Source organism: Equus caballus, unplaced genomic scaffold (assembly GCF_041296265.1).
Source record: "Equus caballus isolate H_3958 breed thoroughbred unplaced genomic scaffold, TB-T2T unassigned-0002597, whole genome shotgun sequence".
Lineage (NCBI taxonomy): Eukaryota > Metazoa > Chordata > Mammalia > Perissodactyla > Equidae > Equus > Equus caballus.
This window is the reverse complement of record NW_027222360.1, coordinates 187,270-199,479: the sequence shown is the minus strand read 5'-3', so window position 1 is coordinate 199,479 and position 12,210 is coordinate 187,270. Positions and strand designations below refer to the sequence as shown.

The 12,210-nt window shown below is 52.5% G+C and overlaps 1 long non-coding RNA gene across 1 annotated transcript in view; it reads left to right on the top strand.

Moving 5' to 3' along the window:
* LOC138922790 (uncharacterized) overlaps window positions 1-12,092 on the top strand; it is a 54,115-nt gene extending 42,023 nt beyond the window's left edge. The window contains exons 3-4 of the long non-coding RNA XR_011435909.1: window positions 11,566-11,601; window positions 11,850-12,092. This is a non-coding gene — a long non-coding RNA (uncharacterized lncRNA). The remainder of the gene's footprint in view (window positions 1-11,565; window positions 11,602-11,849) is intronic.
* The last annotated feature ends 118 nt before the right edge of the window (window positions 12,093-12,210 follow it).

Sequence of the window (12,210 nt, the reverse complement as noted above, 5' to 3'; positions counted from 1 at the left end):
CTGCTCTCCTGGGCCGGGCTCGCCCGTTCCCCCGCGTCCCTGGACGCCGCTCCGTGTCCCCGCTGCGCACAGCAGCCCGGGCCCTCCACAGCCACGGCCGCTAGCCTGAGGAGGCCCTCCTTCAGCTCCCGCTCTTCCTGCTCGCCGGACACGGACGACCAGGGCGCCTGCGAAGAGGATTCCATCTGGGAGAGGTACCTGGGGGCGTGGGCCTGGGGGCTGGTGGGAGGCGAGCGTGTCCCTGAGGAATAGGCTTGTGCGCCGAGAGGTGCCCGTCAGGCCGCGGGACAGCTGCGCGGCGCGGGCAGCGAGGGGGTCTCTTCGTGCGCTTCACGCGTTCGTGGAACGGGCGGTGTGTGCCGGGCACCTGCCCAGGGGCCAGCCTGGGGATGCGGTGCCCGGGAGTCGGGCGCTGAAGCGGCGCCCGTGGTCTTGGCCGAAGGCCAGACGCGACGTCGGTAACGACACTGGTCTCGATGCGTTCTGAGGGGTGCAGGTCTCCCTCTTTTCGAGGCTACGTTCGTTGGGGTTTTCACGAAGCCTGTCGTGGCCCTGAAGCTCAGGCCGGTTCAGGGGAAGTGGCCTGTGGAGGGCCGCGTAATATTCGTGTGCAGAGCCAGTGCTTTCCAAAGGCCTTGACTGGGCAGAAGTCTACCTGTTAGGGGTGCAGTGGGGGCTGTCCGGGGAGCATTGTGAGCACAGGTGTGTGTCCCACACTTGAAAGTCTGGCAAAGAAAGCGTGAGGCTGGAGGGTGCTCCGTTCGTTCCCTCCTTCCACAGAAAGTCTGGAGAGTTGACTTTGGGACTTCCTTTCTCGGGTCGGTGCGTGTTCAGTGGTCTGGACACTTGGTGGGCAAGACTGACAGGGTGTTTGACGTACTGGACCTCGCAGCCTAGTTGGAAAGGACAGATAGGCAGCAACTAATTACCTAGGAGATACGTAAAAGCCATTCTGTGTTGAGTGCTGAGAAATACGGCATTTACTGTTAGACTTTGTGACTTAGGCAGTGATGTTTAAGCTGAGAGCAGATGCCTAAAAGCAAAGGAGGACTTGTGCGGGAGAGCGTTGGGACAGGGCAAGGGAGGAGGATGGCCTGTCAGAGGAGCTGAAAGCATGCCCTGGAGACTGGGGCCGCGTAGGGACTGTAGGGTGGGGAAAACCAAACTTTTCGATTAAGGCTGGCGCTTTCTATAGGCTTTCGGAGACTAAGCGTGGTGATTCAGCACGTGGACTCTGGAGCCAGACTCTGTCACATGGGTCCTAGCTCTGCCACCTACGGGCTGTGTGAACTTGGGCAAGTTACTGTACCATTCTGTGTGTCAGTTTCCTGATCTGTAAAACGGGGATGATTATAACACACACTCCATAGGTGAGTGTAAAGGTTAGAGGCTATTTCATGTCCGTAAAGTACTTAGAGCAGTGTCTGGCCTTCAGTAGGCGTTAGTAGTGGTTGATTAAATAAATGGATAAATGCATACATAAGTATTCAAGGCTTGGAGGCTGTCCCTCGTGCAACGTGTGAACTGGAATGGATTACACCCGGCTTTGTTTCCTTTCCAGCTTGCAGTTGCTACTGACCGCATCTGTGGCACTGTGGAATTAGAAATAATCTCCCTCGACTTGGCTGCTCTTGGTAACAGAATCTAATGCTGTCCAGATTATCCCAGGGAAATAAAAGCCTTGTCAGTAGCCTAGTAGGGTCAGGCTTATTTAATAGGTATCGCTTATATTGGTTTGGCTGGTATTTGTTGGTAACTTTTTCTTGGCAAAGCTGCTCGGTTAAAAAAAGTAGATTAGCTGTAAAATAGTTCAGACCCAGGGAAAAGTAGAGAGTCGTGTAAGCAGAGCACGCCTTTCCTTGACTCTCTGTCGAGAGCTTTTGTGACTCCAGCCGCTCTCTGCCTCAGACGCGGTGCCCTCTGCGTGTGCAGTCATCTAAACCGTGCAGGGTCCGGAACCGTGGAGAATCTAAGGCAGTGCAGTCATGCTTTGCTTAACAGTGGGGCTAGGTTCTGAGGAGTGCGTCACGGTCAGGCAATCTCGTGAGCGTGCAAGCACCACGGAGTTCATAAACCTAGATGGCAGAGCCTCCTATACACCTTGGCTCTATGGGACTAATCTTTGGGACCCCGTTGTTGACTGAAACGTCCTGATGTAGCGCCTGACGCTACTTCCCAACTCCAAGGGCACGGGAGTGTAGCCTGTGGGGCTCTGTCAAAGAACGGAGACGCTCGAGGCCTACTCTGGACCCACTGACTCAGAATCTACTGGGATAGTTCCCGGCTTTAAAGACCAGCCATAGTCCTCATCTGCAGACATCTCCTCAACGGTTTTCCACACCGGGTTTTCCCTCACCTGAGAAAACAGGCCAAGAGATTGTGAGGATCCATAGTTAGTGTTTTAATCCATTTGGCAGGACTCAGTGTTTTTCACGTTCTGTGATACTGGGATCTGCGTCTTCACTGTCATGTGTTAAACCTTTAAGTCTTGTCCAAAAGTCATGTCATTACCTAGAGAATCCTTCTGTGAATTCCAGGCAGGTTGCCATCTTTCTGCTTCCGCCTCCTCTCCTCACCTTTACAATGGGGAGAATAACGGTAACCTACCTTTTGGATGTGAGGATTAAACGAGACAGTTGGTGCAAAGCAGTCGGCGCAGGATCTGGCACAAAGCGAAGCCTTCAATAAATTATGATTACAGTAGTTTTGACTTCCCTCCAGTCGGAATATAGTCGAGTTGAAGTTCGTGGCTATGTCACAGCTGTGTCTCAGGCTGGTGTCTGCCGCCCTGAGCCAAGCCGTAAAAATCCCTAGAATAACTTTGCAAAAGCCTGTTAGCCTCTTGAGGCTCCTACACTTCTTTATTTTATTTTGTTTTATTTTTTTATTTTACTTTATTGCAGTGACAGTGGATTCTAACATCACGTAGCTTTCCAGAGGTACGTTGTAATACATTTCGAATTCTGTGTAGATTACGTCGTGTTCACCGCCCAAAAACTAATTATAGTCCGTCACCTCACATGTGAGCCTCATCGCCCTTTGGCTCCTCTCCCCCCTCCCCCTACGGTAACCACCAATCCATCTCCGTTGCTCTGTGTGTGTTCGTCATTGTTTTTATCATGTACTCATGAGTGAGATCACACGGTGTTTGACTTTCTCCTCTGATTTATTTCACTTCGCATAATACCCTCAAGGTCCATCCACGTTGTCACAAATGGCCGGATCTCATCGTTTCTTAGGGCCGAGTAGCATTCCATTGTGTATACACACCACATCTTCTCTGTCCATACTTCCCTTGATGGGCACCTAGGTTGCTTCCAAGTTTTGGCTGTTGTGAATAATGCTGCAGTGAACCTAGGGGTGCATGTGTCTTTCTGCATTGGTGTTTTCAGTTCTTTGGATAAATACCCAGCAGTGGGCTAGCTGGATCATACATATGGTAGATGTATTCTTAGTTTTCTGAGGATACTCCATACGGCTTTCCATGGTGGCTGCACCAGTCTGCACTCCCACCAGCAGTGTAGGAGAGTTCCCTTCTCTCCACATCCTCTCCGACACTTGTCTCCTGTCTTGTTAATTAGAGCCATTCTGACCAGAGGAAGGTGACCTCTCCTTGTAGTTTTGATTTGCCTTCCTCTGATCGCTAATGATGTTGAGCCCCTTTCCATATGCCTGTTGGCCACCCGTATACCTTCTTTGGAGAAGTCACTGCTCAGATCTTTTGCCCGTCTTTTTAATCGGGTTGTTGATTTTTTGTTGTTGTTGAGCTGTCGGAGTTCTTTCTGTGTTTTGGATATAAACCCCTTATCCGATATATGGTTTGCAAGTATCTTCTCCCAGTTGTTAGGTTGTGTTTTGGTTTTGTGGATGGTTTCCTTTGCCGTGCAGAAGATTTTTTTTCACTTTGATGTAGTCCCGTTTGTTCATTTTGTACTTTGTTTCCATTGCCCAGTCAGACGTGGTACTTGAAAGTAGGCTGCTAAGACTGCTGTCAAAGGGCATACTGCCTATGTTTTCTTCTAGACGTTGCATGGTTTCGGGTGTGGCATTGCAGTCAGACCCGAGGAGGCTGCAGTTCCCCGAGAGCGAGCGTGTGGGCGGGGCCCCAGGAGTTCTCCCAGGAGGGTGTCCCTGTCCCTGTCCGCAGTCCACCGCCTGAGGGCGGGGGGGTGGGGGAGTGGGGCGGGGCAGCGGCCAGGGAGCCTCTGGGCGGCGGCGCGCGCGCGCGCGCGCGGGGAGCGCGCACGGCTGCTGGGCCGCCGTCCGTCCGGGGAGGCGTCGGCCAGCCGCGCCTGCCTGCCCAGAGCCGAGCCCGGCGGAGTCCGGCCGCGCTCTGCTGCTCTCTCCTGGGCCGGGCTCGCCCGTTCCCCCGGCGTCCCTGGACGCCGCTCCGTGTCCCCGCTGGGCACAGCAGCCCGGGCCCTCCACAGCCACGGCCGCTAGCCTGAGGAGGCCCTCCTTCAGCTCCCGCTCTTCCTGCTCGCCGGACACGGACGACCAGGGCGCCTGCGAAGAGGATTCCATCTGGGAGAGGTACCTGGGGGCGTGGGCCTGGGGGCTGGTGGGAGGCGAGCGTGTCCCTGAGGAATAGGCTGGTGCGCCGAGAGGTGCCCGTCAGGCCGCGGGACAGCTGCGCGGCGCGGGCAGCGAGGGGGTCTCTTCGTGCGCTTCACGCGTTCGTGGAACGGGCGTGTGCCGGGCACCTGCCCAGGGGCCAGCCTGGGGATGCGGTGCCCGGGAGTCGGGCGCTGAAGCGGCGCCCGTGGTCTTGGCTTCTTGGAAGGCCAGACGCGACGTCGGTAACGACACTGGTCTCGATGCGTTCTGAGGGGTGCAGGTCTCCTCTTTCGAGGCTACGTTCCGTTGGGGTTTTCACGAAGCCTGTCGTGGCCCTGAAGCTCAGGCCGGTTCAGGGGAAGTGGCCTGTGGAGGGCCGCATAATATTCGTGTGCAGAGCCAGTGCTTTCCAAAGGCCTTGACTGGGCAGAAGTCTACCTGTTAGGGGTGCAGTGGGGGCTGTCCGGGGAGCATTGTGAGCACAGGTGTGTGTCCCACACTTGAAAGTCTGGCAAAGAAAGCGTGAGGCTGGAGGGTGCTCCGTTCGTTCCCTCCTTCCACAGAAAGTCTGGAGAGTTGACTTTGGGACTTCCTTTCCTCGGGTCGGTGCGTGTTCAGTGGTCTGGACACTTGGTGGGCAAGACTGACAGGGTGTTTGACGTACTGGACCTCGCAGCCTAGTTGGAAAGGACAGATAGGCAGCAACTAATTACCTAGGAGATACGTAAAAGCCATTCTGTGTTGAGTGCTGAGAAATACGGCATTTACTGTTAGACTTTGTGACTTAGGCAGTGATGTTTAAGCTGAGAGCAGATGCCTAAAGCAAGGAGGACTTGTGCGGGAGAGCGTTGGGACAGGGCAAGGGAGGAGGATGGCCTGTCAGAGGAGCTGAAAGCATGCCCTGGAGACTGGGGCCGCGTAGGGACTGTAGGGTGGGGAAAACCAAACTTTTCGATTAAGGCTGGCGCTTTCTATAGGCTTTCGGAGACTAAGCGTGGTGATTCAGCACGTGGACTCTGGAGCCAGACTCTGTCACATGGGTCCTAGCTCTGCCACCTACGGGCTGTGTGAACTTGGGCAAGTTACTGTACCATTCTGTGTGTCAGTTTCCTGATCTGTAAAACGGGGATGATTATAACACACACTCCATAGGTGAGTGTAAAGGTTAGAGGCTATTTCATGTCCGTAAAGTACTTAGAGCAGTGTCTGGCCTTCAGTAGGCGTTAGTAGTGGTTGATTAAATAAATGGATAAATGCATACATAAGTATTCAAGGCTTGGAGGCTGTCCCTCGTGCAACGTGTGAACTGGAATGGATTACACCCGGCTTTGTTTCCTTTCCAGCTTGCAGTTGCTACTGACCGCATCTGTGGCACTGTGGAATTAGAAATAATCTCCCTCGACTTGGCTGCTCTTGGTAACAGAATCTAATGCTGTCCAGATTATCCCAGGGAAATAAAAGCCTTGTCAGTAGCCTAGTAGGGTCAGGCTTATTTAATAGGTATCGCTTATATTGGTTTGGCTGGTATTTGTTGGTAACTTTTTCTTGGCAAAGCTGCTCGGTTAAAAAAAGTAGATTAGCTGTAAAATAGTTCAGACCCAGGGAAAAGTAGAGAGTCGTGTAAGCAGAGCACGCCTTTCCTTGACTCTCTGTCGAGAGCTTTTGTGACTCCAGCCGCTCTCTGCCTCAGACGCGGTGCCCTCTGCGTGTGCAGTCATCTAAACCGTGCAGGGTCCGGAACCGTGGAGAATCTAAGGCAGTGCAGTCATGCTTTGCTTAACAGTGGGGCTAGGTTCTGAGAGTGCGTCACGGTCAGGCAATCTCGTGAGCGTGCAAGCACCACGGAGTTCATAAACCTAGATGGCAGAGCCTCCTATACACCTTGGCTCTATGGGACTAATCTTTTGGGACCCCCGTTGTTGACTGAAACGTCCTGATGTAGCGCCTGACGCTACTTCCCAACTCCAAGGGCACGGGAGTGTAGCCTGTGGGGCTCTGTCAAAGAACGGAGACGCTCGAGGCCTACTCTGGACCCACTGACTCAGAATCTACTGGGATAGTTCCCGGCTTTAAAGACCAGCCATAGTCCTCATCTGCAGACATCTCCTCAACGGTTTTCCACACCGGGTTTTCCCTCACCTGAGAAAACAGGCCAAGAGATTGTGAGGATCCATAGTTAGTGTTTTAATCCATTTGGCAGGACTCAGTGTTTTTCACGTTCTGTGATACTGGGATCTGCGTCTTCACTGTCATGTGTTAAACCTTTAAGTCTTGTCCAAAAGTCATGTCATTACCTAGAGAATCCTTCTGTGAATTCCAGGCAGGTTGCCATCTTTCTGCTTCCGCCTCCTCTCCTCACCTTTACAATGGGGAGAATAACGGTAACCTACCTTTTGGATGTGAGGATTAAACGAGACAGTTGGTGCAAAGCAGTCGGCGCAGGATCTGGCACAAAGCGAAGCCTTCAATAAATTATGATTACAGTAGTTTTGACTTCCTCCAGTCGGAATATAGTCGAGTTGAAGTTCGTGGCTATGTCACAGCTGTGTCTCAGGCTGGTGTCTGCCGCCCTGAGCCAAGCCGTAAAAATCCTAGAATAACTTTGCAAAAGCCTGTTAGCCTCTTGAGGCTCCTACACTTCTTTATTTTATTTTGTTTTATTTTATTTTATTTTACTTTATTGCAGTGACAGTGGATTCTAACATCACGTAGCTTTCCAGAGGTACGTTGTAATATTTCGAATTCTGTGTAGATTACGTCGTGTTCACCGCCCAAAAACTAATTATAGTCCGTCACCTCACATGTGAGCCTCATCGCCCCTTGGCTCTCTCCCCTCCCCCTCCCCCTACGGTAACCACCAATCCAATCTCCGTTGCTCTGTGCGTGTTCGTCATTGTTTTTATCATGTACTCATGAGTGAGATCACACGGTGTTTGACTTTCTCCCTCTGATTTATTTCACTTCGCATAATACCCTCAAGGTCCATCCACGTTGTCACAAATGGCCGGATCTCATCGTTTCTTAGGGCCGAGTAGCATTCCATTGTGTATACACACCACATCTTCTCTGTCCATACTTCCCTTGATGGGCACCTAGGTTGCTTCCAAGTTTTGGCTGTTGTGAATAATGCTGCAGTGAACCTAGGGGTGCATGTGTCTTTCTGCATTGGTGTTTTCCAGTTCTTTGGATAAATACCCAGCAGTGGGCTAGCTGGATCATACATATGGTAGATGTATTCTTAGTTTTCTGAGGATACTCCATACGGCTTTCCATGGTGGCTGCACCAGTCTGCACTCCCACCAGCAGTGTAGGAGAGTTCCCTTCTCTCCACATCCTCTCCGACACTTGTCTCCTGTCTTGTTAATTAGAGCCATTCTGACCAGAGGAAGGTGACCTCTCCTTGTAGTTTTGATTTGCCTTCCTCTGATCGCTAATGATGTTGAGCCCCTTTCCATATGCCTGTTGGCCACCCGTATACCTTCTTTGGAGAAGTCACTGCTCAGATCTTTGCCCGTCTTTTTAATCGGGTTGTTGATTTTTTGTTGTTGTTGAGCTGTCGGAGTTCTTTCTGTGTTTTGGATATAAACCCCTTATCCGATATATGGTTTGCAAGTATCTTCTCCCAGTTGTTAGGTTGTGTTTTGGTTTTGTGGATGGTTTCCTTTGCCGTGCAGAAGATTTTTTTTCACTTTGATGTAGTCCCGTTTGTTCATTTTGTACTGTGTTTCCATTGCCCAGTCAGACATGGTACTTGAAAGTAGGCTGCTAAGACTGCTGTCAAAGGGCATACTGCCTATGTTTTCTTCTAGACGTTGCATGGTTTCGGTGTGGCATTGCAGTCAGACCCGAGGAGGCTGCAGTTCGAGAGCGAGCGTGTGGGCGGGGCCCCAGCAGTTCTCCCAGGAGGGTGTCCCTGTCCCTGTCCGCAGTCCACCGCCTGAGGGGGGGGGGTGGGGGGGCAGCGGCCAGGGAGCCTCTGGGCGGCGGCGCGCGCGCGCGCGCGCGGGAGCGCGCACGGCTGCTGGGCCGCCGTCCGGGGAGGCGTCGGCCAGCCGCGCCTGCCTGCCCAGAGCCGAGCCCGGCGGAGTCCGGCCGCGCTCTGCTGCTCTCTCCTGGGCCGGGCTCGCCCGTTCCCCGGCGTCCCTGGACGCCGCTCCGTGTCCCCTGCGCACAGCCCGGGCCCTCCACAGCCACGGCCGCTAGCCTGAGGAGGCCCTCCTTCAGCTCCCGCTCTTCCTGCTCGCCGGACACGGACGACCAGGGCGCCTGCGAAGAGGATTCCATCTGGGAGAGGTACCTGGGGGCGTGGGCCTGGGGGCTGGTGGGAGGCGAGCGTGTCCCTGAGGAATAGGCTGGTGCGCCGAGAGGTGCCCGTCAGGCCGCGGGACAGCTGCGCGGCGCGGGCAGCGAGGGGTCTCTTCGTGCGCTTCACGCGTTCGTGGAACGGGCGTGTGCCGGGCACCTGCCCAGGGGCCAGCCTGGGGATGCGGTGCCTCGGGAGTCGGGCGCTGAAGCGGCGCCCGTGGTCTTGGCTTCTTGGAAGGCCAGACGCGACGTCGGTAACGACACTGGTCTCGATGCGTTCTGAGGGGTGCAGGTCTCCTCTTTCGAGGCTACGTTCCGTTGGGGTTTTCACGAAGCCTGTCGTGGCCCTGAAGCTCAGGCCGGTTCAGGGGAAGTGGCCTGTGGAGGGCCGCATAATATTCGTGTGCAGAGCCAGTGCTTTCCAAAGGCCTTGACTGGGCAGAAGTCTACCTGTTAGGGGTGCAGTGGGGGCTGTCCGGGAGCATTGTGAGCACAGGTGTGTGTCCCACACTTGAAAGTCTGGCAAAGAAAGCGTGAGGCTGGAGGGTGCTCCGTTCGTTCCCTCCTTCCACAGAAAGTCTGGAGAGTTGACTTAGGGACTTCCCCTCGGGTCGGTGCGTGTTCAGTGGTCTGGACACTTGGTGGGCAAGACTGACAGGGTGTTTGACGTACTGGACCTCGCAGCCTAGTTGGAAAGGACAGATAGGCAGCAACTAATTACCTAGGAGATACGTAAAAGCCATTCTGTGTTGAGTGCTGAGAAATACGGCATTTACTGTTAGACTTTGTGACTTAGGCAGTGATGTTTAAGCTGAGAGCAGATGCCTAAAAGCAAAGGAGGACTTGTGCGGGAGAGCGTTGGGACAGGGCAAGGGAGGAGGATGGCCTGTCAGAGGAGCTGAAAGCATGCCCTGGAGACTGGGGCCGCGTAGGGACTGTAGGGTGGGAAAACCAAACTTTTCGATTAAGGCTGGCGCTTTCTATAGGCTTTCGGAGACTAAGCGTGGTGATTCAGCACGTGACTCTGGAGCCAGACTCTGTCACATGGGTCCTAGCTCTGCCACCTACGGGCTGTGTGAACTTGGGCAAGTTACTGTACCATTCTGTGTGTCAGTTTCCTGATCTGTAAAACGGGGATGATTATAACACACACTCCATAGGTGAGTGTAAAGGTTAGAGGCTATTTCATGTCCGTAAAGTACTTAGAGCAGTGTCTGGCCTTCAGTAGGCGTTAGTAGTGGTTGATTAAATAAATGGATAAATGCATACATAAGTATTCAAGGCTTGGAGGCTGTCCCTCGTGCAACGTGTGAACTGGAATGGATTACACCCGCTTTGTTTCCTTTCCAGCTTGCAGTTGCTACTGACCGCATCTGTGGCACTGTGGAATTAGAAATAATCTCCCTCGACTTGGCTGCTCTTGGTAACAGAATCTAATGCTGTCCAGATTATCCCAGGGAAATAAAAGCCTTGTCAGTAGCCTAGTAGGGTCAGGCTTATTTAATAGGTATCGCTTATATTGGTTTGGCTGGTATTTGTTGGTAACTTTTTCTTGGCAAAGCTGCTCGGTTAAAAGTAGATTAGCTGTAAAATAGTTCAGACCCAGGGAAAAGTAGAGAGTCGTGTAAGCAGAGCACGCCTTTCCTTGACTCTCTGTCGAGAGCTTTTGTGACTCCAGCCGCTCTCTGCCTCAGACGCGGTGCCCTCTGCGTGTGCAGTCATCTAAACCGTGCAGGGTCCGGAACCGTGGAGAATCTAAGGCAGTGCAGTCATGCTTTGCTTAACAGTGGGGCTAGGTTCTGAGGAGTGCGTCACGGTCAGGCAATCTCGTGAGCGTGCAAGCACCACGGAGTTCATAAACCTAGATGGCAGAGCCTCCTATACACCTTGGCTCTATGGGACTAATCTTTTGGGACCCCCGTTGTTGACTGAAACGTCCTGATGTAGCGCCTGACGCTACTTCCCAACTCCAAGGGCACGGGAGTGTAGCCTGTGGGGCTCTGTCAAAGAACGGAGACGCTCGAGGCCTACTCTGGACCCACTGACTCAGAATCTACTGGGATAGTTCCCGGCTTTAAAGACCAGCCATAGTCCTCATCTGCAGACATCTCCTCAACGGTTTTCCACACCGGGTTTTCCCTCACCTGAGAAAACAGGCCAAGAGATTGTGAGGATCCATAGTTAGTGTTTTAATCCATTTGGCAGGACTCAGTGTTTTTCACGTTCTGTGATACTGGGATCTGCGTCTTCACTGTCATGTGTTAAACCTTTAAGTCTTGTCCAAAAGTCATGTCATTACCTAGAGAATCCTTCTGTGAATTCCAGGCAGGTTGCCATCTTTCTGCTTCCGCCTCCTCTCCTCACCTTTACAATGGGGAGAATAACGGTAACCTACCTTTTGGATGTGAGGATTAAACGAGACAGTTGGTGCAAAGCAGTCGGCGCAGGATCTGGCACAAAGCGAAGCCTTCAATAAATTATGATTACAGTAGTTTTGACTTCCCTCCAGTCGGAATATAGTCGAGTTGAAGTTCGTGGCTATGTCACAGCTGTGTCTCAGGCTGGTGTCTGCCGCCCTGAGCCAAGCCGTAAAAATCCCTAGAATAACTTTGCAAAAGCCTGTTAGCCTCTTGAGGCTCCTACACTTCTTTATTTTATTTTATTTTATTTTGTTTTATTTTATTTTATTTTACTTTATTGCAGTGACAGTGGATTCCAACATCACGTAGCTTTCCAGAGGTACGTTGTAATACATTTCGAATTCTGTGTAGATTACGTCGTGTTCACCGCCCAAAAACTAATTATAGTCCGTCACCTCACATGTGAGCCTCATCGCCCCTTTGGCTCTCTCCCCTCCCCCTCCCCTACGGTAACCACCAATCCAATCTCCGTTGCTCTGTGCGTGTTCGTCATTGTTTTTATCATGTACTCATGAGTGAGATCACACGGTGTTTGACTTTCTCCCTCTGATTTATTTCACTTCGCAGAATACCCTCAAGGTCCATCCACGTTGTCACAAATGGCCGGATCTCATCGTTTCTTAGGGCCGAGTAGCATTCCATTGTGTATACACACCACATCTTCTCTGTCCATACTTCCCTTGATGGGCACCTAGGTTGCTTCCAAGTTTTGGCTGTTGTGAGTAATGCTGCAGTGAACCTAGGGGTGCATGTGTCTTTCTGCATTGGTGTTTTCCAGTTCTTTGGATAAATACCCAGCAGTGGGCTAGCTGGATCATACATATGGTAGATGTATTCTTAGTTTTCTGAGGATACTCCATACGGCTTTCCATGGTGGCTGCACCAGTCTGCACTCCCACCAGCAGTGTAGGAGAGTTCCCTTCTCTCC